The sequence below is a fragment of the Diabrotica undecimpunctata genome, chromosome 3, assembly GCF_040954645.1.
Source record: "Diabrotica undecimpunctata isolate CICGRU chromosome 3, icDiaUnde3, whole genome shotgun sequence".
NCBI classification, from domain to species: Eukaryota; Metazoa; Arthropoda; class Insecta; order Coleoptera; family Chrysomelidae; genus Diabrotica; species Diabrotica undecimpunctata.
The window spans coordinates 29,478,549-29,506,044 of record NC_092805.1 but is presented as its reverse complement, the minus strand read 5'-3'; the positions used below and the strand labels follow the sequence as shown (position 1 = coordinate 29,506,044).

The 27,496-nt window shown below is 32.4% G+C and overlaps 1 protein-coding gene across 9 annotated transcripts in view; it reads left to right on the top strand.

The window, feature by feature from the left end:
• Wdr62 (WD repeat domain 62) overlaps positions 1 to 27,496 on the top strand; it is a 466,085-nt gene that overhangs the window by 37,810 nt on the left and 400,779 nt on the right. The window contains exon 1 of one of the 9 annotated variants that reach the window (XM_072525561.1): positions 25,456 to 25,480. The exons of the other annotated variants lie outside the window; for them this stretch is intronic. The gene's annotated coding sequence lies outside the window, so the exon portion shown is untranslated. Of the gene's footprint in view, positions 1 to 25,455; positions 25,481 to 27,496 lie in introns of those variants that run through there. 9 annotated transcript variants of the gene reach the window in all.

Below are 27,496 nucleotides of genomic sequence, written 5' to 3'. Positions count from 1 at the left end.
TAAAAAAATAATCTCAGGGTGCCTTTTTATTATACAAAAAAAATTAAATCAGCTTAGGTTATACTTATCGTTTCTCGTGGCTTCCAGTATCTCTTAGTTGTTCCTTATCGGGATAAAATAGGAAAAGGAAATAAATAGAAATAACATAAATAAACAAATACAAATATCTTTTATTATCAAAAGAAATAATATTAAGATTTATCAAATAAATTCCATGGGCTTAACTGTCCCAATGAAAAGTGTACCACAATTTAATTTTAATCTACCAAATATTTATCGGTTTGCTTTTTATAACATTGATAAAACAACATAAACAAGAAATTTGGATATTCGCAATTCAATTACACTTCCTATGAAAATTTTGAAATATTGGAATGTTTGTTCATATGTTTTTGTACTCAAAAAAATATAAAATATTCAAAAAAAAGAAACTTTTTTAAATTTATTAAACAATATTAATAATTATCCATTGACAAAAAAAACTTTTATAAAATTTATGATATTTTAAAATAGCGATAATTTGAAACATACAAAAATTCTGTCACAAAAAATAATTGACTGACCTTTTAATTCACACACGACAATGTCTCCTTTCGACCAAAACCGCTCCCTCTTGTTGGTTATGTGGCTACCAATCAAAGCCTTCTCCGTTCTAAGTATCAAATTCTCAGCATACCAGCAACTCTTTCTCCAAAACACGAGAAGGCCTCTTTTACCAGTACTCGTTCAACAAACTCCAAAATTCTCTCCTCTCTTTCATATACATACTAACAATCTCCTGAGACCCAAGTATTCTTTTTATTTGGTGTCGCAAATATTTTTAATAGTTACAGTTCTTGTGACTTACTCACTTGGTCTTTATAGAATCAAAGAGGTATTCGACTTCTCAATTTTGACCTATTTCGTTCCACCTTTTAGCCACCCATTTCTAATTAACACCACTGGCACTTGCTTCTTAACTGACTACACAAAACTCCAAATGCTTCTTTCGGATGACCATCACATAATAATTCTTTTCTAATCCAAACTTTCAAACATTCACTCTCTTTCATCCCCATTCCAAACTCGCTAACCAATCAGAAAATTACTATATCCCGCCTCTCATTTTACATCAGAAAAACCGAAGCATCGCTTCTAAACAAATTTCTTTGAAAATGATAACGGTTTTATCTTATACATTCTAAATACAAAAACTACCTGGTGGCTTTTGCCTTTCCAGCGAAACAAAACAAAAGGCTTTTAAAATATAATATCTACAAATACCGGAAAACAATTGTCTATTCACATTTAAATATTTACTAATGTTTTTCAGTCGTTCAGGGTAAAACTCATTATGGATAAACCCACTGCTTAAAACTAACATAACAAATATTTACAAATATTGATATACAAGGCGTTGCAAATTTATTTGCTCGTGTTCTATAACCAAATAAAATTTTTATTCTATTTTTAATTGATAAAATAAAACATAACAATATATATATATATATATATATATATATATATATATATATATATATATATATATATATATATACATGAAAAAAAAAACGTATTAATTCCATGTCAAGAACAACGTTGAGATACGCAAATAACACATTGTTATAATCGTAAATACGCCAAACCTCAATTTTTTTTCAAACAGTACACCTTAAAAAAATTAATTTCAGCATTTCGTACGGTCAGCAAATAAAAGTTCATAAATAAAAACCGTCCTACGAGGAAACATAAAAATTGATAAGATTATTTATATTTCTACTCATTTGTCAAGAAATGCTAATGTTATCTACCAAGGTCATGTATCAAATATCAGGAAATATTCTACGACTATCCACGGATCATAAATCTCGAAACGAGATCAGCTACTTTGTCTTTGAAGCAAGAACGACATTTAATAAAGTTCCAACTAACGTAATTTCAAAAACGTTAACATATCAGGGTGTTGCCAGTTAAAGGAAATTTCATTTAATCCCAAATGGATTAAGAATCTTTCTGATGTTGAGGTTCCTCACAAACATTATTAAGTTGTTGTCATTAGGTCCTAAATTTGGCCTTTAACACAACATTAAAGGATTATTTCATTAGCAGAATCTTAGCTTATGTTGAAAATATTTTGTCGTTTACAGACAATTCTTACCTTCTTGATTTTAGGTCAGCTTCCAGCAATATTTTGTTAAATTTCATTCATCTTCCTCGTCAACCACTTTCTGAGATAGACAAAGTTTACAGGGAAACGGTATCGGTTTAAAAAACTTTCGCTATTCTTTTAGTTCTTACTCATGATAAAGTTAATGCTAATATCTTAATGGATAAAGGTCAATATCTTAGTCTAAGTCAATTTCTATAAGATAATGATAGATATTATCAGCCCCTTATCTCAAACTCTTGTTCCAAATTTTCCTCTCAGGGTTTAAGGTCTCCTTTTTCGAGCTGGGAAATTGTACGTTTCCTTAAAAAATGCAATCTTTCACCATCTACCTAGTGTCTTAATAATTATAATGTTCGTTACTCGAATTCTGTAATTTAAGGGTCATCTGACCTCATTATGTGGCGAGTTCCAATTACTTTATAGACGTTTTTCACTGATGATGAAATTATGAAATTGAAAAAAAAACAAGAAAGAAGAAATGGATTCCAGACATATACAAGACTTGCAAGACAAAATAGAAGATGTAGATCAAGCAAATGATGGCATAATGAAGGCTCTAAAAGAAACGGAAAGGGAGTGCTGCCCTAACGTTCTGACCCATAAAGAAAAACTAAGCCAAAATACCAAAGAGCTAATAGGTAAAAGAAGACAGCTGACGGAAAAATACGGCTCCAACTACACAACAATGAAGAAATTAAATAAAGATATCCACCGGTCAATCCGAAAAGACGTAAGAGAAAACAATACAAGAGAAATAATAAAATAATTCAAGAAAACAAAAGTTTAAAAGTTTTTAGATGAAATACGAACAACATAGGCAACAAAAATATGTACAAAATAAAAAACAAAGATAGAAACATTACTACTGATAGAACCAAAATTCTTGAGGTTGTCGAATCATTTTATCGCGAAATGTATGAGAGCACCGACGCAAAGCAAGATCAGCCACTGCCCAAAATAACAAACCAGGGATCAGAATTACTGCCAGAAATAACTCCATACGAAATCAAAAGGGCACTTTTAGAAATGAAAAATAACAAAACCCCTGGCGATGATGGAGTAGTGAAGCAATCAAACTAGGTGGAAATAAAATTATCCAGGCTTTGGCCAAGCTTTTCACCGAATGCATCTACCAAGGAGAAAAACTCCTTCTCAATGGAATAATGCAGTCATTACTTTATTACACAAGCAAGGAGACATAATTTAAAAAACTACCGTCCTATCAGTTTGCTTTCACACATATGTATATATACTTTTCACAAAAATTATCAAAGAAAGACTGGACGCTAAATTAGACTTCTATCAGCCTAGAGAAGCTGGATTTAGATCGGGATACAGCACTAACGACCACTCACTAGTGATAAATAACCTAATAGAGAAGTCTGCAGAATACAATAAACCATTGGCACTGATATTTGTCGACTACGAGAAAGCATTCGATACCATAAGCCATTAGAAAATGTTAAAATCATTGACAGAATACCGAATAGACCATCGCTACACTACCATAATCAAATATATCTACCAAAATGCCACAGCTAGCGTAAGACTATCTAAACAAGAAACAAATAAATTCTGTATACAGCGAGGAGTACGGCAAGGAGACACAGTCTCTTCAAAACCATTCACGACGCTTTTAGAATATACTTGTAAGAAGGCACATCTGAACGAGCATGGTATTAACATAAATGATGAGAAGCTCGGTCATTTGAGATTTGCAGATGACATCGTCCTTATAGCCGATCGTATGGAGGATGCAATAATAATGTTTGAAAAATTATATCACGCTTCCTTGGAGGTAGGACTAAAGATTAATGTGAACAAGACGCAAATAATGACTAATCTGGTGTTAAATCGAAGTATTGCTGTTGATGGAAGTGATATTGGGCAGACTACATGATATAAGTACCTAGAATATGAAATTCGGTTGGGCAGAGATAACCAGAAATGTGAGCTCCCACGTCGCATAGGATTAGCCTCGGCAGCGTTTGGTAAATTAAACTATGTATTTAAATCGGATCTATCCATATGCTTTAAATGGAAAATCTTTGACCAATGTGTGTTAACTGTACTCACGTATGGAGCGAAAACCTTATTACTTACAAAAAAGGTAGTTAATAAGATTCGCGTGACTCAGATGACGATGGAGCGCCAGTTGTTGGATGTCTCAAGACAGGAAATCAAGACGCTATCGAAAACATCGCGTCGTTAAAATGGAATTAGGCAGGACACGTCGCCAGATTATCAGTATAATCGTCGCCAATGGAGTATAAAATCATTTGAATATTTATTTCTACAGGGTTAACCAAAAGTGTTGGTTTATTAATACAATTAACTTACAATATGGGTTTACTTAAATACAATTAAATTACAACAAATGTTCAAATTGACTACCTTCAGCAATAATACAATGTGAAAGATGGGCAATAAATTCTTTCCTAACGTTTTCGATAACTTCAGGTGTTATTTGTGCAATTTTTGTTCTGATGCGCCCCTTCAACTCTTCTACATTATTCGGTCGATTTTGATACACTCTCCTCTTTAAATATCTCCACAAAAATTTTTTTTAAAAGTCGTCTCTTTCCGAAATAATGAATTTATTCCACACATTTGCATCATACTGTATAGGTTCTTATTATATAGGTCCATACTACAACGATCCTACTCATCAACTGTCGTTTGCCTGGTCGGGTCAGTGTCATGAGAAAAAATCTTACTCACCTGGACTATAATGATAATGTAGTTAATTTGATTTTTGACTAGCTTGTCCCCTTGATCAGCTAGATATTTCCAGGTGTATAGTTATCGTTTAGGTTGCTTGAAAGTATATTATCATGGTCGATATTTTTTTATTTTTGTTTCGAATTTACTTATTTAAAAAAATTGTCTTTGTTGTTGTAATCAACACCCCATTTCAATTGGTTCAATAACCTATATCATTTCAATACGATACTATTGTAATTTTCTTATTAATTCTGCTTAACAATTTTAATTCTATGCTTTTCTATATATTAATTTAACCTAAAAATGTATGCATGCATGGATATACAACACTGATATTAAAATAATAAAACCACATCAGACCGGTACTTAGCATAGGTCAAGAAACCCATTATTTACATGATATAATTTCGATTCCAGAGGGAGATTATTAAATTGAATTAAATTGATCAGTTTGTTCAACACGATCTGGTTCCGGTTGTTTGGTATGCCCTAAGGGCCATATGGGCTGGAGGCGGTAGTTGTCGTTCTAATTAATTGGAAGAGTTGATGTTTTTTAAATTGGAACTAAAATGCCAGCAGCATATCTTATCTAATATTTTAACAGTCGTGGATATAACGGTGGATTTCGATCATAAAATAGTCGTATTTACATAAATAAATGTTAGTTTGGAGATTATTAGTAGTAAATGCGTATTTTCAATAAAATATCGTATTGATATAAACAGAAATACCATGTTGTTAATTATTGTGTTGAAAGAGTGGCATCAGGTTGTTTGATTTTTTGTTTCTTTCTTTGAAATCTATGTAGATTTCAATTATTAGGATAAATACACTTATAACCATTGCTATTAAGAGCATAATAAATAATTTTCCATAGTTTTAGAAGTTTTCCATACCAAGCGTTCTTCTTCTTCTTGATGTGCCTATCCGTTACGAATGTTGGCGATCATCATGGCAATCTTTATCTCATCTGCAGCAGCGCGGAAAAGTTGCACAGATGTTGTATTGAACCAGATTCTGAGATTCTTTAACCAAGATGTTCTTCTTCTTCCTGGACCTCGTTTTCCAAATATTTTTCCTTGCAGGATGGCTTGAAGGAGAGCACATCTGGATTCATTTCGCATAATATGTCCGAAGAACTGTAACTTTCGAGATTTGATGGTGGTCAGTACTTCTCGATTCTTATTCATTCTTCTGAGGACCTCTTCATTTGTGACTCGGTCAGTCCACGGGATCTTAAGTATTCTCCGATATAGCCACATCTCAAATGCTTCCAGTTTTCTGCACATATCTTCGTTCAAGGTCCACGATTCAACACCACAAAAAAGGACAGAGAAGACGTAGCATCGCAGCATTCTTACTTTTGTATCAAGAGAGAGGTTGTGACTCTTCTGACTGTTATTTTTTTCTTGCTAATTATCATAAGCGTTGTCTTCTTAACGTTTATATTGAGTCCATATTGTTGTCTATAATACGTGATTTTGTTCATAAGAACTTGTAGGTCTTCTAAGTTGTCCGAAAATACTATGGTGTCATCTGCATATCTGATGTTGTTTAGCCGGTAACCATTTAGTAGAATACCTTTTTCAGTTTCGTGCAAAGCTTCGATAAATATTCTTTCAAAGCACTTACAGCCTTGCCTCACTTCACGCATAATTTTCACATAGTCAGTGTGTTCACCTTCAACTCTGAGATTTGCTGTCTGATTCCAGTAGAGACTTCTAATTATTTTCAGATCTTGGTTGTTAATTCCTGTTTCTTTTAGAATTTGCATCATTTTGGCGTGCTGTACTCGATCAAACACTTTCTCGTAATCAACCAGACATGCGTATACGTTGCAGTTGACGTCTCTACATATATGGAATATGACTTGTACTGAAAACAAAGCCTCTCTAGTACCAACAGCATTTGTGAACCCGAACTGGTTGGGGGAAATTTGACTTTCACACAGCTTGGAACACACACAGTGGTAATTGGAAGAATGTGTTGGTGACAACTAGTTCCGAGTCTTCAGCGAATTTTTCTAGGAGGTCTCCTCTCTCGTTTCTGACTCCAAGTCCATGTGCTCCAATGTACTGTGTCTTATCTCCAGTTCCAATCTTGGCATTAAAATCGCATAATGATTTCTTGTCGAGGAATTTTCTGTACAATACCGTTGATGTTCTGATACCAAGCGTAGCTAATGCTAATGATGATTGAGTGCACTCTGGTCTCTAAACTTGCCAAAAACGTTCTTGCTTACAAAGTACTAAATATTCGGTCAATCTAAGTATGCTTAACATCCAAGTTAGTCCTCCATACTGTATAAATTTAGCATGATCAGCACGTAGTATTAGTGGAGAATTTCCATAATCGATTTCTCTACTTGATAACGCACCTACCATTCCACCAAAAGAACCATCTGGTCTTGGTATCCCCAAGTTTTTACCAAAATATCTTTTTTTTTAGCGTAATTCTAGTTTGGCAATTCATTTGTTGTTATTGTTAGGTCTCATCAGAGCGGTATATGCCACTGCTCTAGAGCTCCAGAGAAGTGGCATTACCGCTCTGATGAGACCTAAAGAGGTCGAAATACGTATAAGCGGCTTGCCGCTTCCCTAAATACCGTCAAAACCGAAACAAAAATCTAATACCGTCATTATGTTTTATTTCTTTACTATTTTTGGAGTACCAGAAACTGAATTCACTACGAATTTTGACCATGATGAACGGCAGATGGAATGCATATTTAGATAGAGTAATTCATCAAGCTGTTTGCTTTGCAAGTTGTAGAAAGCACAATGGTAAAAATTTGAATTCAGTTTGGCCAGGTAGGAGATCGTATAATTTCTCTTGTTATTTACAATATATTCTCAGAATATAGATCACTGTCAGTTTACGTAATCTAAACCTCTTAAAAATATTGTATTCTCGCACTAAGTTTATAAACATCAAACTCTTCTATTTTATTAAATCTTTTTATAGCGGATCCATGTCGCTCACCCACAATAAACAACAATATATAGGTTATATTTTTGATTTCGCGATAACCTACAACATAACAGACTACAATAAACACGAATTAAATACCAGATAACTTTCGGTACTTTATTTGGTAAATACCTAAACATTTTATATTTTATCTGTCAGATAAGTTTATTCATGTCAGTTGAATATCAGAATCTAGAAGAATTCTTGATGAGATTAAGATCTATACTTAAAAGTTTATCCAGGCAATGATCATGACATTTTGTTAAATTTTATAATCAATATTAATAATAAAAATAATAGAAACGCACTCCAAAAAACTGGGCACTGTGATTTAAAAATCTTATTTTAAATTAAAAAAAGTTGTTTGAGTAAAAAAAAAGATTTTTGTATGAAGGATTTTTTTTTACCGCATCAACCCCTAGGGTTATTAGCGGGTGGTATATCTTTATTTTAGAAAAGTTACATTTAGTATATTATTAAAATTTACATAACAGTTTTGTAAAATACAAACATATTATGTTATGTTACAGTTTGTTATACAGTTTACAATTTTTGATAAAATTTATTGTATTGCTGATGTCTTCTTTTAGAGTTTCTTTCAAATTGTGTTTTAGTTTTGCTGTCGATCTTGCTGTTGAGTACACTGGACAGTCTATCATTATATGTTGCACTGAAAATGGTATTTGACAGATGTGGCAAATCGGCTGAGGGTCCTTGGAGATGATGTATCCATGTGTAAATTTTGTATGACCTAGCCGCAGTCTGTTAATAACTACTTGGTCATGTCTTTTAGCTGGGAGCGGTAGTAAAGCAGAAGTAACATCTGGTTTGATACTTTTTAATTTTGCTTCTGTTTGGTTCCATTTTACTTGCCAGATTTTGTTCATGTAAGTTTTTATTAATGTTTTTTGGTCTTAAATTGGTATGTTTTGCATAATAGGAATTGTCATGTTATTGATAGTTTCTGTTGCTGCTTTATCAGCTGCTTCATTACCCTTTATCCCAACATGGGATGGTACCCATAAAAATGTTATGTTTTTACCACATGTTTGGGCATTGTATAGCATGTCTTTTATTAATGCTAAATTGGCATGAGTAGGATACATCTGCTTGACACCATTTAAGGCACTTAGAGAATCTGATATAATAAGAAAGTTTGTATCAATGCTAGTACATTGGTTCAGTGCGTTGAAGATTGCCTGCAGTTCTCCAGTATATATGCTACACTCCTTGGCTAGACGGGTGACAGAGGTGTTGTCTTCAAAAATAGCTGCAGCAGCTACACCATTACTGCTTTTAGAGGCATCAGTAAAAATTAGTTTGATATCAGGGTATCTGGAGATGGTAGACCGGAATTGTTGTTGTATTTCAGAAGGATTGTGTGAATGTTTGGGATAGTTAAGTAAGGTAAAATCTACTTTTGGTATTTGAACTTTCCAGGGAGGAGACTGGCATCTGTTTGTAGAAGTGGCTCTCAATTGATGTATATCGAATTCAAATCGATTTATTCGTTCATTGAAAGGTAAGTTTCTAAGGCAATAATTTGAGTACAGATTTGGAGGGTTGCTCCTTATTAGGCTTGTTATAAACGGGTTTTCCTTTGCACTGAGATATTTAGTAGCACAACACATTGAAAAATATTGTCTTCTGAGAATTAATGGCGGTTCTCCTGCTAGGACTTGAAGGCTGCTAATTGGCGTGGTTCTGAAAGCTCCGAAAACTATGCGTAATGCTGTGGATTGGATGATGTCCAGTTTGTTCATTTGAGTTTTAGTAGCAGTTTCGTAGCATATACATCCATAATCTAGTTTGCTTCTAATTAGAGCTTGATATAATCGCAGAAGAATAGTTGTGTCTGCGCCCCATTTGTGATTGGAAAGAACTTTTAGAAGATTTATTCTCTGTTGGCATGATTTAATTAGTTCATTTATGTGCGATGTCCATTTTAGTTGAGAGTCGAATGTCATTCCCAAAAATTTGATTTCGTTGATTGTTATAAGAGTATTTCCGTTAAGTTTTAAATTTAAGTGGTGTTGTGTTTTTCTTTTGTCAAATATTATTACTTTAGTTTTTTCGGTTGAAAATCTCAAGCCTATATCTAAAGACCACCCTTCTAATTTATTTAGTGTATTTTGTAATATTGATGCAGCTGATTTTAGGTTTTTACTTCTCATATATATTACAAGATCATCGGCGTAAAGGTTTGCTTTTACTGGAAGCATAAAATGGCTAGATACGTTGTTGATTGCTATTAAGAATAGCAGGGGGCTTAATACAGATCCTTGAGGGATACCATTTTCCAGTGATTTCTTAGTTGACATGACACCGTTTGTTTTAACTTTTATACTTCTGTTCTCCAGGAAGTTTTTGGCGAAGGCTAGGAATTTACCATCTATTTTCCAACTCTTCATTGTTTTTAAGATGTGATATGTCCACGTGGTGTCAAATGCTTTTGTGATGTCAAAGAAAATTGCTATTAATTTTTGTTTATGTATAAAAGCTTCGTGTATTTCAGATTCTAATGCTATAATGTTATCTATTGTAGACCGTTCTGATCGATACCCACTTTGGATGGATGTAAGGAGATTTTTCTTTTCTAAGTACCATTTTAATCTTTTGCTTAGAATTTTTTCCATTATTTTACAGATGCTACAGGTAAGAGATATTGGTCGATACGAAGAAGATAAGTTTTTTGGTTTATTGTCTTTTAAAAATGGTATTATAATTGCTTCGCGCCAGAGAGATGGAAATTTATGGGTCGAATAAATTTTGTTGTAGATCTCTACTAAAGTAACCTTCGCGCTTATAGGTAGTTTTTCTATGAAAATTGGTGGTATGTCATCAGGTCCAGGTGAGGTATTTTTGAGGTTATTAAGACTTTCATTTAATTCATCAAGTGTTATGGAAGTGTTTAGTGGATCAGCAGTATCTTTTATATTAATTTTTGATGCTTCTGTTCTTTCTTTGTGTTCTAAGAAATTTGGGTGGTACTGCTGATTGCTTGAATACAACTGATAGTGTTCTACTAAAATTTCTGAGATTTCGTGTTTATCTGAAGTTGTTAGATCATTTGTAATGATTGTGTCAATATGGTTAAATGTTTTTGAACCTTTTATTTTCCTTATTTTTTGCCATATATCCCTTATGGGCGTAGACGAGTCAATTGACGACACGTAATTGGTCCAGCTCTCTTTTATTGCTTGTTTTATTAAAAATCTAGATCTGGCCCTTAAAGATCTAAAATTGTTTAAGTTATTAGGTGTGTTAAACTTTTTGTATATATTAAAAGCATGTTTTGTTTGCTTTAAAGCGGATGCGATTTCAGTGTTCCACCAAGGAAGAGGAGCTTTTGTGATATTTTTGGTTTTTCCTATAGAATCTCTGGCTGCGTCTAAAATTATACCATTGAAAGATGATAGAGTAGTGTCTATATTATCTGATATAACGAGATTTGGTATACGTATGCTTACTAAGTTCGAGTATTTTTCCCAATCGGCTGACTTTAATTTCCAAGTTTCATATGGTGTTGTACAGGTTTTTCCATCTTTGTCATGAGTAATTATTATCGGAAAATGATCACTGTCGTATAGGTGGTCCAATGTATTCCACTGTAAAAATGGAGCTAAAGTTGAATCACTGATAGATAAGTCTATGGAGGAAAAAGTGCCATTATGTGCATTGAATCTAGTAGGTGCTCCTGTGTTTAATAAAACTAGTTTTATGTTATTAATTGCTTCTAATAATATTCGTCCATTTTTATCTGTTCTTTGTGATCCCCATGCGATGTTGTGACAGTTTGTGTCACCCAAAATTAATTTTGGAGATGGAATTTGTTTAATTACATTTTGAAGTTCTAATAGAGTAGTTTCGTCAGGATGTGGTAAATATACGTTGCATATGTTGATTTTAAAATGATGTATTACCGAAACTGCTACTGCTTCCAGATTTGTATTTAACGGAATTTCTTGGGATTGGATGGTTGAATGTACAAAAATTCCGACTCCACCACTGGATATTTGCTGTACTGCTCGATTTTTTGTATAGGGCATATAATTTTTTAGTTTTGCTTGATTGTTGGAAAGACGAGTTTCTTGAAGACATATTATTAGTGGTGACAGTTCATTGATTAGCATTTTAATGTTTTCAATGTGGCTATAATAGCCATTCAAGTTCCATTGAAGAATGAATATAATTGGACTATTGAGATAAATCGTAGTCGCTTTCTTCAGTGAGGGAAGATTCATTTGTTGGATTTATTTTCTTTATAATTCTTGTGATATTATTTTTCATGCGTCTATCATTTAATTTTGAGTGAACCATTTTTAATAAGGTGTATAAGCCGTCAAAATCTTCTGTATAGTTTTTAGCTGTGACTTCAGGAAATTTTGATCCTATTGCGTTTATCACGAAGTCGCATAATTCAGAGAAATTTAGCGTATATGAAGGAGATGCTGTCATTAAAATGTTTTCAATTGGTTTTAATGTGGCTTCGACATCTAAAGCCTTTTTCTTTTTTTTGTGTGCGGATTTTTTTGGAGTTATGAAAGTTTCGTTTAGGTTTTTAGTTTCTGTGATTTCAGGAGAGGTTGAAATTTGCCTTTTTGCTTGATTGGTTGTTTTACTATTATTGCTGTTAGCTTTAGTTGAAGGTATGCTGTGTACTATAAGCGAATCATTTGTCGTTGGGATATCTGCAGAAATAGGGTTGAAACAGTTGGTTGTATCATCTGAAATATTTGTTGCTGAATTATTCTGATTTATTTCCATGAGTTCGAGTTCTGAGGTATAAGGATCTTTAAGTGTTTCTGTACCAGTTGATGTTGATGTGCAGTTTTCTTCTTTGTGGCCAGTAGTATTACATCTAGAGCAATTTAAACCATCTAGGGATAGGAAGATTCTGTAAGGAGTGTTGTCATAGGTTATTAAGATTGTATTTGGAATTGGTTTGGTGATTATCGGAGAGACAAATATTTGCCGCCTAAAGCTTAAGACATGACTATACTCAGACTCGGGCATGCCAACTTTTAAAAACGTTAATTTGGATACTGCAGTTATTTCTAGTTGTTTCAGTTCTTCTTCTAAAATACTGTTCGGAATGCTAGGGCAGATGTTTGATATTACTAGTCTCCTTGCTGGCGTAATAAGTCTTCGAATTTCTATCTCATTGCCTTGGATGAGTACTGTTTTATGGTTGTTTAGTAAGGTATCTACTATGCTAGTATTGTTCAAGTAAATACAAACTCTGTTGTTAGCTATTCGTGATGCAAAGATAACATTTTTTGGTGTGAGTAGAGACCCTATGGCTACTATATATTCATGTATTTTAATACCTTGGATAGCTGACAGAATGATGGCTTGTTCTTTTGAAGGAAAATTGAAGTTGCTTACTGCATTGGAGTATGTCGATGTTGATGATGTAGTAGGTATACTAATATTTTCAGAATTATCCATTTTTAATTTTTGTTTTCTTCATTTGATAAAATTTTTCTAGAGCCGGTCTTGTATCGGCTAATTAGTTCGACTTGTGGAAGTTGCCAAAAAACCAGAGACTGGATTAATTGATGTGTTGTATTGAATTATGGGTTATGTATAATATTTAATAATATTGAATTTGTATTAAATTGGTAATGTACTCACAGTTTATTTTTTGTGTGAAGAAACTTTGTTGTTTAAATACTCTATTTAGCTAACAATATTTTACGTTTCTTGATTATAAACCACTGAAAAGTTAGTTTTAGTAAGAGCAGATTTTAATCGGCACTTTATCAACTAAACACAGGGTTGGAATCTCGAATTAAACTTTAAAATGTGGAGAAACTTTAAAATGTGTTACCACACTTTGACCGAAGGATTTATTATTGCACTATTCCCGAGATATTTTTCTTATTTATATTTTCTATAATTTCTCGCTAGAATTTAAAGGTGAGTGTATAATTTAGTATCTTTTATACCGAATCAGATTAGTACCGTTTTTTGCTGCAAACAGACTTAATAATATTAATCTAAACACCGTCTTACGTTTTTTTATCCCATTGTCTCTTTAAACACTGTTATACAATGTAATTACTTGGATAAAAGTATCCCGTTAACATTACTCATCATCAGAGGACTCCGCTTTTTGTTCTTTTCACATTCACGAAGGTGCTATTATTTGTCAACGAACTATTTCAGTGACATTTCGAAGTTATTTTAACAATCTTAACTGGATCTATTTAAATAGGATCTCATAGACGTAGCAACATGTTATTAGACAGTTTGAACATTTCCATTTGGTTTATTAAATGCGAATATCTTTCTTGAATGCGAGTCAGGCGGGATGAAAATTAATTTTATAGATAGATAATTGGTAAATAGTTTTAGTTTTATTTTAGCGTTTTTGACGAGTATTTTTAGCACTACACCTATTACTTTAAAATTAACATTACTCATACGTAGATAGTGCTTCAGCTGTCACCACCTTCACAAGTCTTCTTCGTTATTTACTTGTATTCATTGACAACCGTTGCCATTCCTTTTTTTTCAATCGTATTCATTCTCTCACTTATTTTTGCCCCTTAAACAAAGTAAACTGATACTTGGTAATGTCTGATTTTCTTATTGTTTCCATTAACATTTACTTCTTTCTTCTAAAACTAAGTTATGCTTTGATTGCCAAATCTTAAACATCAGTTGTACATCTAAAACAACATAAGTAGCGAAAACATAACAAAAAAACACCAAATCCATAAATCAATTTACCAATCAGCTCATCATTAGTGACACAAAAGCCCAAGCGCAAGGAATTTAGCATGTTTAGAATACAACTATTTACTTAGCTTTAGAAAAAAAAGCCAAATATACCATTGATCCACACAATTAAAAAAAGAAAATTAGAATACTTCGCATATACTACATAATACAAAAAACCATTTGCTTTAACTTATTATGTAAAGTAAAATCGATTAGAAATTGGCTCCCAGGTCGTCGCAGAAATCCTTTAAACATAAAATATCTACTCATCTACCTTGAAAAAATATTAAGATGGGTCAAGCACATATGGATAAAGAGGCTGTATCTATATCTTATGTACAAAAATCTGTATTGGATGCTGGACAAAAACTCCAATATATCACTTGATAACAAGTTACCTATGTATAAAACAATAATAAAATATGTTTGGTCACATGGATGGGAGCTATCAAATATAATATATCATGAGAGAATCTCTGAAGATCTCAATATGCTGAGGCTATTTCAGACATCAAAGCAATTACCCACACCCCTTGATGATGATGTTTTACTTAGAGACGCGCACATGCTAACAATCATCGGTGAATCCAAAAAAACTCTCATGCTTTCTCCAAAAATATCTGAACAGTATCAAAACTAGCTCACATTTCAAAGAGAGGTAAAATTATAAACGTCATTTAGTTCAGGATTAAGGTCGTGAGATCCATGAACATAACATTTCTGACCAGTCTTCTACAAGTCTGTCTTTGAAAACAGCATGTATAATCAGTTGACCTCATATACCTCTGGCTTCGGACATCTTTAATATTTTTATCCTTTCGCAGCATTATTATAAAGATTAAAGACATATCTGAGCGACTCAGATATCTAATAATGTAACATAATAATTCTAAAACCTTTTTTTGACTCCCTAAATTTTTTTTTTGATTACTGCTGAATCAGTAATAATTGAAATATAAGATTGTTTTACGTTCTTGAAAAAATGTCAAGAAAGACGAGCATTGTCTTTTTCTCTTAAAATAAATTCTTTGGTCACATGCACATATTTATTTATAGGAAAGTAACATACGACCTTGAGAGTTTATTGTCAGAAACACCAACAAATCTACTGAATTAGAAAATAACAGATATTAGTCGATTTGGCATACTTTTTAAAGGCGGTCGTGCTGATGGTATTTTTATTGTTAAATCATGTGAATACTAATAGATCCAAATTGTTCTCTAGTGGTAATAATAAAAGAAAAAGATATAAATAGTAAACTACTCGCATATTTATATAAAACGTACTTTACGTGTGTGGAATTGATCAACAGTACCGAATTAAGACTGAAACTTAAAAATTAAAAGGAACATACGAGATATGTCCAAAAAGTAAGTCACCCTCCTTCATAAACCTTCCAGTGCCCTCGGTAAGATAGGGGTCTACAGTTAGTATAGTATAAATCCCGATGCACGTCATTATCTACGTCGATATGACGTCGTTGATATTGTTGCCGAATCACAAAAATTTCTGAATGAATTTTGAATCAAATATATATATCACATAATTATTGCAACAATGGATTATGTAACAAACAATTGAATACTCAATGTAAATAAATAAAAAAAAATAAAAATAGAAAACAACAAATCACTAATAAAATCTTATATTATTAAATAGTTTTTCATTACTTACTTACTTTCAAATGTTTTGATACAGCTAGATTTTCAAATTTTAATCAATCTTCTTTTCTTCAGCTTTAAATAAAATTAAACAAATTAAGCAAAAATTAAATAATATTAATAAGATTATAAATACAGTAAAACCTCCGTTAACCGAAATAATTGGGCGTTTCGGAATTAAGGAAAATGAACAAGTTCAACAAGCTTTTTTAAAGAAATCTTCTATTTTCTTTTGCGTTTTCATTTGACAACGATGTTTTGCAGCTATATCTCCATCGTTCATTTGCAGAACGTCATGGTTTGCCTCATTCGATTGTTCGACGAAACGTAAAGCAATCTGAAAAGGACAAAACTTTATACAATGACAACAAAAATTAAGAACCTAGTCGTGCCCCTAACTAATTAGGCCTACTGTATAAAATTCTTACCTCTAAGGCATTGAAAAAATCGTCGGCGGTCTCGTGCTGCCTGTTGTCTGTTGGGTTCGTCCGTCATCTTCGTCGTCTGATACGCTCAGGTTGTCTGGATGATGAACCATTTCAATGATGTCCTGGTCGGTGAATTCACTTTTTGAGTCATCGGCTGCTAACCACTCACTCTTAGTATCTCTTCTTAGTTAATTTCGTCACATCCCGGCAAATTTTTCATTAACTGTTTAATTTCTTCTGTCGTTTCTTTACCATTTTCTTCTTCAGGATCGTCAATCAAAATCCCATCATGTTTGTTCCAGCATTTTTTCAAATTTGAAGATTTGACCTTGGCCCACGACTCAGGACACCAATAAACAACATGTTTCATTGTTAAAGATTTGAGAATTGAGGGAATACTTTTGGATTCATTCATCTCCTGTTATAACAGATGTCTTAAAAATGCTCCTCTATAATGAATAAAAATCTGACAATTGTCACCATTTTGTAGATTTTGAGGGTGAGTTGACGCATTGTCAATAAGCAACAATGCTTTGATGGGAAGGTTTTTTGATTTTAAAAAGGATTTTACACTTGGGACGAATTTATTTTCAAACCATTCTGAAAATAAAGTGATCAACATCCATGACCTTTTTTGGCTTCTACAAAAAACTGGAAGTTCTTTTTCGGAAATATCTTTTAAAACTCTTAGTTTTTTTGATTTCCCAACACACATAGGCATCATCAGTGAGTGAAGTTAATTTAGTTGTTTACGTTTTGTTATAAAAATTTACTTTTTATTGGCGAAATTATTGAAACTGTCAGCCGTTTCGGTTAAACGATGTTTCGGTTAAAAAGGTTTCGGTTAAGGGAGGTTTTACTGTATCATCAATTATTAAATAAAAATTAAAAATTATAAAAATTAAATAAAATTAATTAAAACTAAATACAATTAAGTTAAATAAACAAAATTCAATAAAATTAAATAAACTTAAGTAGTATTATGCAAAATTAAGTAAAATTAAATAAAGCTATTTAAATGAAGTCAATTTAAAAAGAATTAAATAAAATTAAACAAAATTAAATTAAATAAATAAAATTACATAAAATTATAAAAAATTATATAAAATTAAGTATTTAAAATTAAATAAACAAAATTAAATAAAATTATAAAAAATTATAAATAATAAAAAATTAAATAAAAATTAAAAATTATAAATAATTATAAAAAATTATAAAAATGAAATAAAATTATATAAAATTAAATAAAACTAATTAAAATAAACAAAAGTTTATTTTAGAAATTTTAGAGTCGTTTATAGATTAGTACATATTTACAAATGAAAAGTATTTAATGAAAATTAATTAATAACCCCCTCATTTAAATGTGTAGGGTTATTATAAAAAATATTAATAATTCAGTAATAAGCAGACATAAAATTTCATTAACCTACATATAGTATTAACACGCTATAAGAAGTATACGCTTCTGTCGGTACTCCCCAATTTTTAGAAAAGTTTTGTTTCATCATCAGTTTAAGTCTATGAAAAATGAAGCTTAATTTTAATGTTGAAGATGACTATCATCGAAGTGCTAAAAATTTGTTTATAATATTTTTACTTAGAAGAAAACCAAGTGAAATTAAACAAGAACTCTATCATCTCAATAAACATACCATAATCAATGCTACTCACTGCAGAAATTTTATCTGACGAGAACATAATTATGTGGTAAGACAGTTCTGTTAAACAACTCGACAACTTGGAAAGAATCTCTGATGTAGTAATCAATATTCTAATCATAAGCTTCAGTTAAAATTAGTGAGAAAGCCCGCAATATGTTCAGTTGGTGAGCCTATGGAGGAAACTGTAGGTCTCATAGTTAAGGTAGGTTTATGAATATTAGGGAGGGAGCGAGTAACAACACTTTTATAGGATGAAAGTTTCTTTTTAGTGTTTAGATTAATCATAAACTAATAAAACCATTAGAAAATAAATTATCTCTTCTATTTCATAAAAGTCTTTTTGCCTTTTTTTCAGAAAATGTAGCACCTATCAGGTACACTATTAACTTTACATTATTATCATTCTAACTGATGACTAACATTCTGGACTAACATCCATCGTTCTGTCGTTTTAAGTTAATAATTATGAATTCACAACCAATTGTTTGGTTTCCGGTTAAGTATAAGTATAACCAAGAATTTTTATAATATGACTACATTTTCTGTGATGATTTTGCAACATAATTTTATTTCAATATTTGTAAAGGAAACTGCATATGTCGCTCTGATGAGACCTAAAGAGGTTGAAATACGTATAAGCGGCTTCCAGGTGCCCTGCATCGAAATAAAATCTAATACCGTCTTTATGTTTTAGTTCTTTACTCTGTTTGGAGTACCAGAAACTAAATTCATTACGAATTTTTACCTTGATAAACGGCATGTGGAATGCAAATTATTAATTCCCTTGCCGACTAATTCATTAATCTGTCTGTTTTGCAAGTTTTAGAAAGCACAGTGATAAAGATTAGAATTTAGTTTCGCCAAGTAGGAAATCTTCGGATTCCTAGTTTTTTAAATATTTGTTAAATATCTGTGTAGTGTAAGATACAAAATAATTTTTGTTCTGTAATTTGTACTAATTGTGCTTATTGTAGCACCCTGATGATGCAAAAAAAGATTTACGAAAGCTTGGTCAACTAAAAAGAGTATATATTGCTGTGTTTCATGTTATCAATCAAAGATAGAATAAAAATTTTATTTTGTTATAAAACGCGGGCACATAAATTTGCAACTCTCTGTACATCGATTTGTAAATATTTGTTATAAGTTAGTTTTAAGCAGTGGGTTTATCCATAATGAGTTTTACCCTGAAAGACTGAAAAACATTAGTAAATACTTAAATGTGAATAGACAATTGTTTCCCGGTATTTGTACATATTATATTTTAAAAGCCTTTGGTTGTGTTTCGCTGGAAAGGCCAAAGCAAACCAGGTAGTGATTGTATTTAGAAAGTATAAGATAAAACCGTTATCATTTTCAAAGCAAGTTGTTTAGAAGCGATGCTTGGGGTTTTTCTGATGTAAAATAAGAGAAGGGATATAGTAATTTTCTGATTGGTTAGCGAGTTTGGAATGGAGATGAAAGAGAGTGAATGTTTGAAAGTTTGGAGTAGAAAAGATTATTATGTGATGGTCATCCGAAAAGATGCAAGTGAAGTTTTGTGTAGTCAATTAAGAAGCAAGTACCGGTGGTGTTAATAGTTAGAAGTGGTTGGCTGAAAGGTGGAACGAGAGATAGGTCAAAGTTGAGAAGTCGAATACCTCCTTAATTCTATAATGTCCAAGTGGGTAAGTCACATGAACTATAACTATTGAAAATATTTGCCACACCAAGTAAAAAAAATACTTGGGTCTCAGGAGATTGTTAGTATATGAAAGAGAGGAATTTTGGAGTTTGTTTGAACGAGTACTGGTAAAAGAGACCTGCTCGTGTTTTGGAGAACGAGTTGCTGGTATGCTGATAGTTTGATACTTAGAACGGAGAAGGCTTTGATTGCTAGCCTAACATAGTCAACAAGAGGGGGCTGTTTTGGTCGAAAGGAGACATCGTCGTGTGCAAATTAAAAAGTCAGTCAATAATTTTTTGTGACAGAATTTTTTTTGTTTCAAAAAAAATACTCTATACCATCAGAAGATAAAAAATTATCGCTATTTTAAAATACCATAAATTTTATAAAAGTTTTTTAAAAAAATTTAAATTTAAGTTTTCTGATTCACATTGCAAATATCATTAAGTTTTTTTACGTCAAAGGATAATTATTAATATTGCTTAATACATTTAAAAAGTTTCTTTTTATAATATTCAGAATTTTATTTTTTTTTTGAGTACAAAAACATATGAACAAAGATTCCAATATTTTAAAATTTTCATAGGAAGTGTAATTATTTTACGAATATCCAAATTTCTTGTTTATGTTGTTTTATCAATAAAAAAAGAAACCGATAGATATTTGGTAAATTAAAATTATTTTATGTGGTACAATTTTCATTGGGACAGTTAAGCCCATGGAATTTATTTGATAAATCTTAATATTATTTCTTTTGATAATAAAAGATATTTGTATTTGTTTATTGATGTTATTTCTATTTATTTCCTTTTCCTATTTTATCCCGATAAAAAACAACTAAGAAATACTGGAAGCCACGAGAAAAGATAAGTATAACCTAAGCTGATTTAATTTTTTTTGTATAATAAAAAGGCACCCTGAGATTATTTTTTTTATGTATGATTTGAGACACTTAGATAATTAATTAAATAATTCATTTATTGTCATTAAATAAATAAAAGGTTAATATAAAAGTAAGAGAAAGCAGATCATAATATGTACATATAAATATATTAAAAGAGCGTCCTTAGTATTGATATACTTATTGTTCTCCCAACTATAACTTAAACTTCCCATACTTCCTAACTCCTATTGATAGTAACGTACACATCAAGTAAAAACATTTGTCACGCTGAAACGGGATCAAGGTTGAACTCCCGACCCGCCTGCAAAAAATCACCTCCATAAATCACGCCAGATGTTTGGGCGCATCACCTCCAAAAGCCGCCTCCAATTGAGCATAAAATAACTATTAATGAACAATTTAGAAGAAATTAAAAACATAAATAGTTTACGGCAACGAAAAGGAACAATGGCAATCAATCGGTGATGGTCTAGCGTGAAAATATTTCAATTCTGATTTGATATCTCCTCCTCGCTATTCTTCAGTGAGTATTTAGATTGTGGATCGATGTGTAGACAGACCGTAGTCTGTTCTCGCCGCATTTATTTTAATTAGTTGTTTTTCTATTTTTTCATTTCTGTGTCAAATTTAGTGGAATATGTGTAGGGAGGAAGACAGTGCGGTTAATTTTTGTATTATCCAACTGTTCAAATTAGACATCTTCTGTGAAATCCAGTTTAAAGAAACAGTAAGTGTTTTGTATGTCTTCATCCATTATTAGTAGAAATATCAAATTCAAACTAAACACATCAAAAATGTTTAAGGAACATAAATTTTTTTACACATATACATCAATTTTGATTTGATTTTAAAAAGTGATATAACGTTATAATGTCTGATTAGTCAGCAATGAATTAAATCTTAATTTCAGTATAATATGATTTCTCTATGATGAAATAATCAAACAAAAGTCAAGAAGTACACTAATATAATGGACATTTTTGACATAAAAGAGGATATAAAACATAAAAATCTAACAAAAAAATGTGTTTAATAATCTGTGTTTCCTCCAGCAGTATTAATTACAGCTTGAGACCTCCTTGACATGCTTAAAATTAAATTATCAATGACGTTTTGAGGCAACAGGATCCATTCCATTGTAAGAAGATCTTGAAAACTTCTAGTAAAAAAACTTCTAGTGAAATGTCTAGTATGAACATTGTGCAGATAAGGATCTCTTATTGTTGCTGCATTATGTGGCCTTGCATTATCTTACATGTAACTCAAATCTGGACCTGCAGCAGTGGCAAATTGAAGGACAACAGGTTCTAAGATACGACCAATATAATGAGATTTATTCAAAGTGTCTTCCACAAAAACAAGAACAGTTTCAGCCGATGATGAAAAATTATTCCAGCCAACATCAAACATGTATACCAATATATGGACGAACACACTGTAAATGCTTGAGTCTCTCTTATCGAGCAGGTCCTCTTCTTACTCTTCTTGAATCATGGCAGAGACAAACCCTAGCTTCAGTTGTGAATAACACAGAACTTCATTCACACGTAAGCGCTAAATCGCTAATGCACACGTTATTGCGCCCACATTAATGAGAGTCCACGATTTCCATAACGTAACATGGCAACCCTCAATGGACGTCTGGTGTGCAGGTCAGTTTCATGTAAATGTTTGGTCACATACAGTAATATTGTGGGTATTTTCTAATGAAGCATAGAGTTCACGTTCAGTTATATGCACATTTCGACTAGCTAATCCTACCACATACCGATCATGTCGAAGAATAGTTGCACGTTGACGACCTCCATGTCTTTCAGCGACAATACTAAATTGTTCATACAGACGCGACGCCACAAACGTGAAATCACGCTTCGAGACACGTCACAATAACGTGCAACATCACTTGTGAAAGACCAGCCTGAATATATTGTCATATTCAAGCACTTAGTATTTAACCATGTATTAAATGGCGACGCTCCACAACTATCGTTGCGTTTAATAATCTTGTTTTAGCAAAATTTTAAACGAAATACAGACTATCTTTAAAATTTGAAGCACTATTTCTTTACAATTTCTTCTTCTTCTTCTTTTTTATATAGACATGACTCTGTCTGTTCTTCAATATGCCCCCAGTAAGTTGTCGTTTCATCGTTTTCGTGGTCTTCCTACTGATCGTCTACCTATTGGGGAACCGTCTTTTGCCGTCTTTACTACTCTATTTGTTGTCATTCGGCTTATATGATCGTTCCATACTACTCTTCTATTTCTTACCCAGTTCTTGGTGTTCTCCACCTTGCATCTACGTCGTATATCTGTACTTAGTGTCCCATAGTGTCTTACCATCAATTTTTCAAGTGTTTTCATCTCTGCTGTTTCTAACATCCTTTTTGTCTTTACAATTTGAAGCTTAACATACTAATTTTCATGGCATACCTTGATTTGTAGAGAAAAAGTTTTCAAATCTAATGGAATGTATTAACAAAGAAGTTTTCACGGTTTTACTGAAAAAAGTGAAATAATAATGGTGTTCCTTAGACATTTTTGATGTGTCTATTTCACAAATATTAAATATTACTCAGGTTGACAGATATATCATTTAAAATAAATACCTGTGTTTTTATTAAATTTTATTTATTGACAAGTTTATTAAAATTTTATACAAATATAAGATATTACTGGAGTACAAAAGCATCCTCTTTGGTTTTATCTCTATGCGGGATCGGCTTCCCTAATTACATTTCTCTCTACTTTTCTATCTTGGGTCATACCAATCTCATTTCCCTTTACCGACATGTCGTGCTAGAATATCTTCCCAGGTCTGCTTTGGTCTTCCTCTCCAGGGACTTGTAAATCTGCAATTCTTCGCATTCAGTGATTAAAGTCTCGTTGTTGAACATGCCCGAATCAGATTAACCAATGCCCTCTCTTTTTGGCATCAATTGGTGCCTCTCGTAGAATTTCCTTAATATACTCATTCTTAATTGTATCCTTTTTTGTCACTCCACTCATCCATCTAGAAGCATTCTCATTTTCACCGTATGCATTCAGTTTCTCCTTCGACTTCATCCTTTTATCTTTCTGTGCCCTGTTCGATTATCGTGATTTGGTTATCAAATTGTTTATACTAATTTTGTTGACGGCAGCTAGGAAAAGGGATGCAGATGGTCTGTTAAACCATTCCTCGACCTGGCACGCTTCTTCAGTATATATATCTAGGTGACAACAAGGCCAAAATATTCCAGTTTGCGATTTTTGACTGTTCTGACCACTTCCGTAACTTTTTCCACCCGCTGCAAAACAACCTCGTTACGAACGGAGGATGCAGATCTTACACCACTTGATTTTTCCTACGGAGTTCCTAATATATTCATTCTTAATTGTATCGGTTTTTGTCACTCCACTCATCCATCTAAGCATTCTCATTTCTACCACATGCATTTGTTGTCCCTTTTTCTTTTTAAGTACATAACATGCAATTCTTCCTTCCAGTTCATCCATCCCGTTCTAATTCTACTACACGCATCTCTATTTCCCTAGGATCGATATTTCGCTGTAATACCGGACCTAGGTACTTAAGGTACTTATCATTTTATTTGTAGTAAAGTACTATAGTAATAGTAATATGTAGTAGTATTGTAGTAATAGGGCCATTATTTATTTTATGCAATAAACTAGTCCTTATTAGAAAATGCAAAGAACTGACTTAAATTTGACCCAAACCAACTCGATTTTTAAAAACTATACTTTTTACTATAGCTCTACTTATCTCTGTGCTTATTATGGGAATTTATTTTAGTTCTATCCTGTTCGTGATTTTTTAAATAGATGCGTTCCTAGGAAATTGATTGGTAGTCAAGAAACAATATTCTGGCCCCCAAGATCTTCTGATCTTACACCACTTAGATTGGAAATTGTGAAAAACCGAAAACAGTTTTTTCGGTTTTTTGACAGTAGTAAAATGTATTTTGTGTTACATATATTACATAATAATATACTTCTTGTGTAAATTAATTAATTCAAAAATTAAATATTTTGTGGCCACACTATATAAATAATAATGTTAATGTTTATATCACTGAATAGATAATTGACTAACCTTTCAAATGGGCTAGCACATGTCCATGATTCATTTAAAAAAATCATCAATTACAAAAATTAATTTATTCCATACTATATATATCTAATATTTACCATAGTACTGAAATTCCGTTAACGTTGTTTTGGGTCTATACATTTCGGATAAAAATACCGATTTTTTTATAAATAGCTATTTTCGATTACTACATTAAAAAATATATGCCTAGTTATCAGATTAAATTGGCTTACGCGATGAAAAAGCTGATATGCTATATCCGGTCAATAGAATCAACTACACTTTACCACCTCTGCAAAATTCCAATTTTCTTAATTATTTGATACAGTTGGTAATTTCCTTAGCAGTGATATTGTGGGTTGATAGTACTGAACAATTGATTGTTTAATAGTGTTCTGTTAAAAAAAAAAAATAAAGTAATATTCTGTTTGTTGGGACTTTTCAAGGACTATGTTACTGGAGAGACAATTTTCTTGATAGAGATCTTGCTGGTAAGCTTATTAGAAAAATATGTATTTTTGAATATTATTATTTATTATTATAATTATTAAATGAATTAAATTTATTATTTTTAATTATTTACCGATTTTTGAGCCTCCATTTATATTTTTTGTGGTATTTGATTGTTATCTAACCTTTCCATATGTCAACTTTCTAATAACTGCGTTATCGTTTTTGAGTGTTGTCTGAATCTAAATTCTGATGATTCTTATTCTTACTGGTGTAGTAGTTTTACAGCTAATTTCCAAATAATTTATTTCAACAACATTCATTTTTCAGTATAAAACATTTATTTAAAGTTCAAACTTCGTCCCTATCTTTATTGTACTCTTTTCTAATATGTAAATGATTTTTTGATCTTTTTATTCCACTGTAGAATTGCAAAGTACTGTATGTAGAGATGATTAGGGGATAATCCTTTATTAATGACTTTGACAATCAGTTAGCAGTTCAGTCCATGCGTTAAAATAACGTCATCGTTTCAATTGGTTGCTGTTAAACTTAAAAACGGTGCGTATTCTCTGAGAGAAAAAACTATTTTGTTAAATGTCCATGACTCCCTTGTTCATCAACAACCTTTAACCCTGCGTTAGTGTGCTTAGATAAATTAGCACGAGAGGTGTTCCTTCTTCTTCTTCTTCATGTGCCTTGTCCGTTCCGAACGTTGGCAATCAACATGGCTATTCTGACTTTGTTTACGGCAGATCTGAATAGTTCAGCAGATGACAATCCGAACCATTGCCGCAAGTTTTGGAGCCACGAGTGTCTTCTCCTCCCTGGACCCCTTCTGTTGTCTATTTTCCCTTGAACGATCAGTTGTAGTACTCTATATTTATTATGTCTCATAACGTGACCCAAGTATTCCAACTTTCTTTTCTTTATACTTATTTCTACCTCTCTCTCTTTACCTATCCGGCGTAGTACCTCTTCGTTGGTCATGTGCTCAGTCCAGGATATACGTAATATACGTCGGTAAGCCTACATTTCGAAGGCCTCTACTTTTTTCATCAATGTTGCGGTCATTGTCCACGCCTCCATTCCATATAACAAAACCGGGAATACATAACATTTCAGAAGTCGAATTTTGAAAGGTAGGGTGAGGCTTTTAGAGGTGAAAATTTGCTTCATGCTAGTGAACGATGCCCTAATATCAGTTGCTGTGGTGGTTGTTGGGTTTTGCTTACTAACATCCATTTGGTTTTTGTGATATTTAGTCTGAGTCCGTATTGTGCACTTGTTTTTTGTATCTTACTCATTAGGCTGCTCAGTTCCTCCATGCTACTTGCTAGAATCACAGTGTCATCAGCATACCTTATGTTATTAATTATTTCTCCATTTATCTTTATGCCTTCTGTGCTTTCCTCCAGCGCTGTCTTAAATACTTCTTCTGAGTATATATTAAAGACAATAGGAGACAAGATACAGCCCTGTCGTACCCCTTTCTTGATCTCAATTTTATTGGTCAATGTAGATCCTACTTTCACTTTAGCTCTTTGGCCCCAATAGAGACTCGCTATTGTTCGAATTTCTCTGTAGTCGACTCCGATCTTATGGAGAACTTCAATTATCTTTTCGTGCTTTACGTTATCGAATGCTTTTGCGTAGTCTATAAAGCATATGTACACGTCTTTGTTCATATCTCTGCAGCGCTGGATGAGTACCTGTAGACTAAAAAGTGCTTCTCTTGTCCCAAGAGAATTCCGAAACCCAAACTGCGAATCTCCAATGTTATCCTCGCATTTTTTGCTTATTCTGTTGTAAATAACCTTGGTGTATGCCTTCGAAATGATGTTAATTAGACTTATCATCCGATGTTGATCACAAGACTTTGCTTTTGGTTTTTTCGGTATGGCAACAAAAGTTGACTCTAGCCAGTCTTCAGGAAACTCCCCGCTGTTATAAATATTGTTAAAGAGTCTGACGAGTGAGTCTAGAAATTGACTGTTTGTTTCGCACAGCATTTTCAATACTTCCCCGTATACGTTATCGTTGCCTGGTCTTTTGTT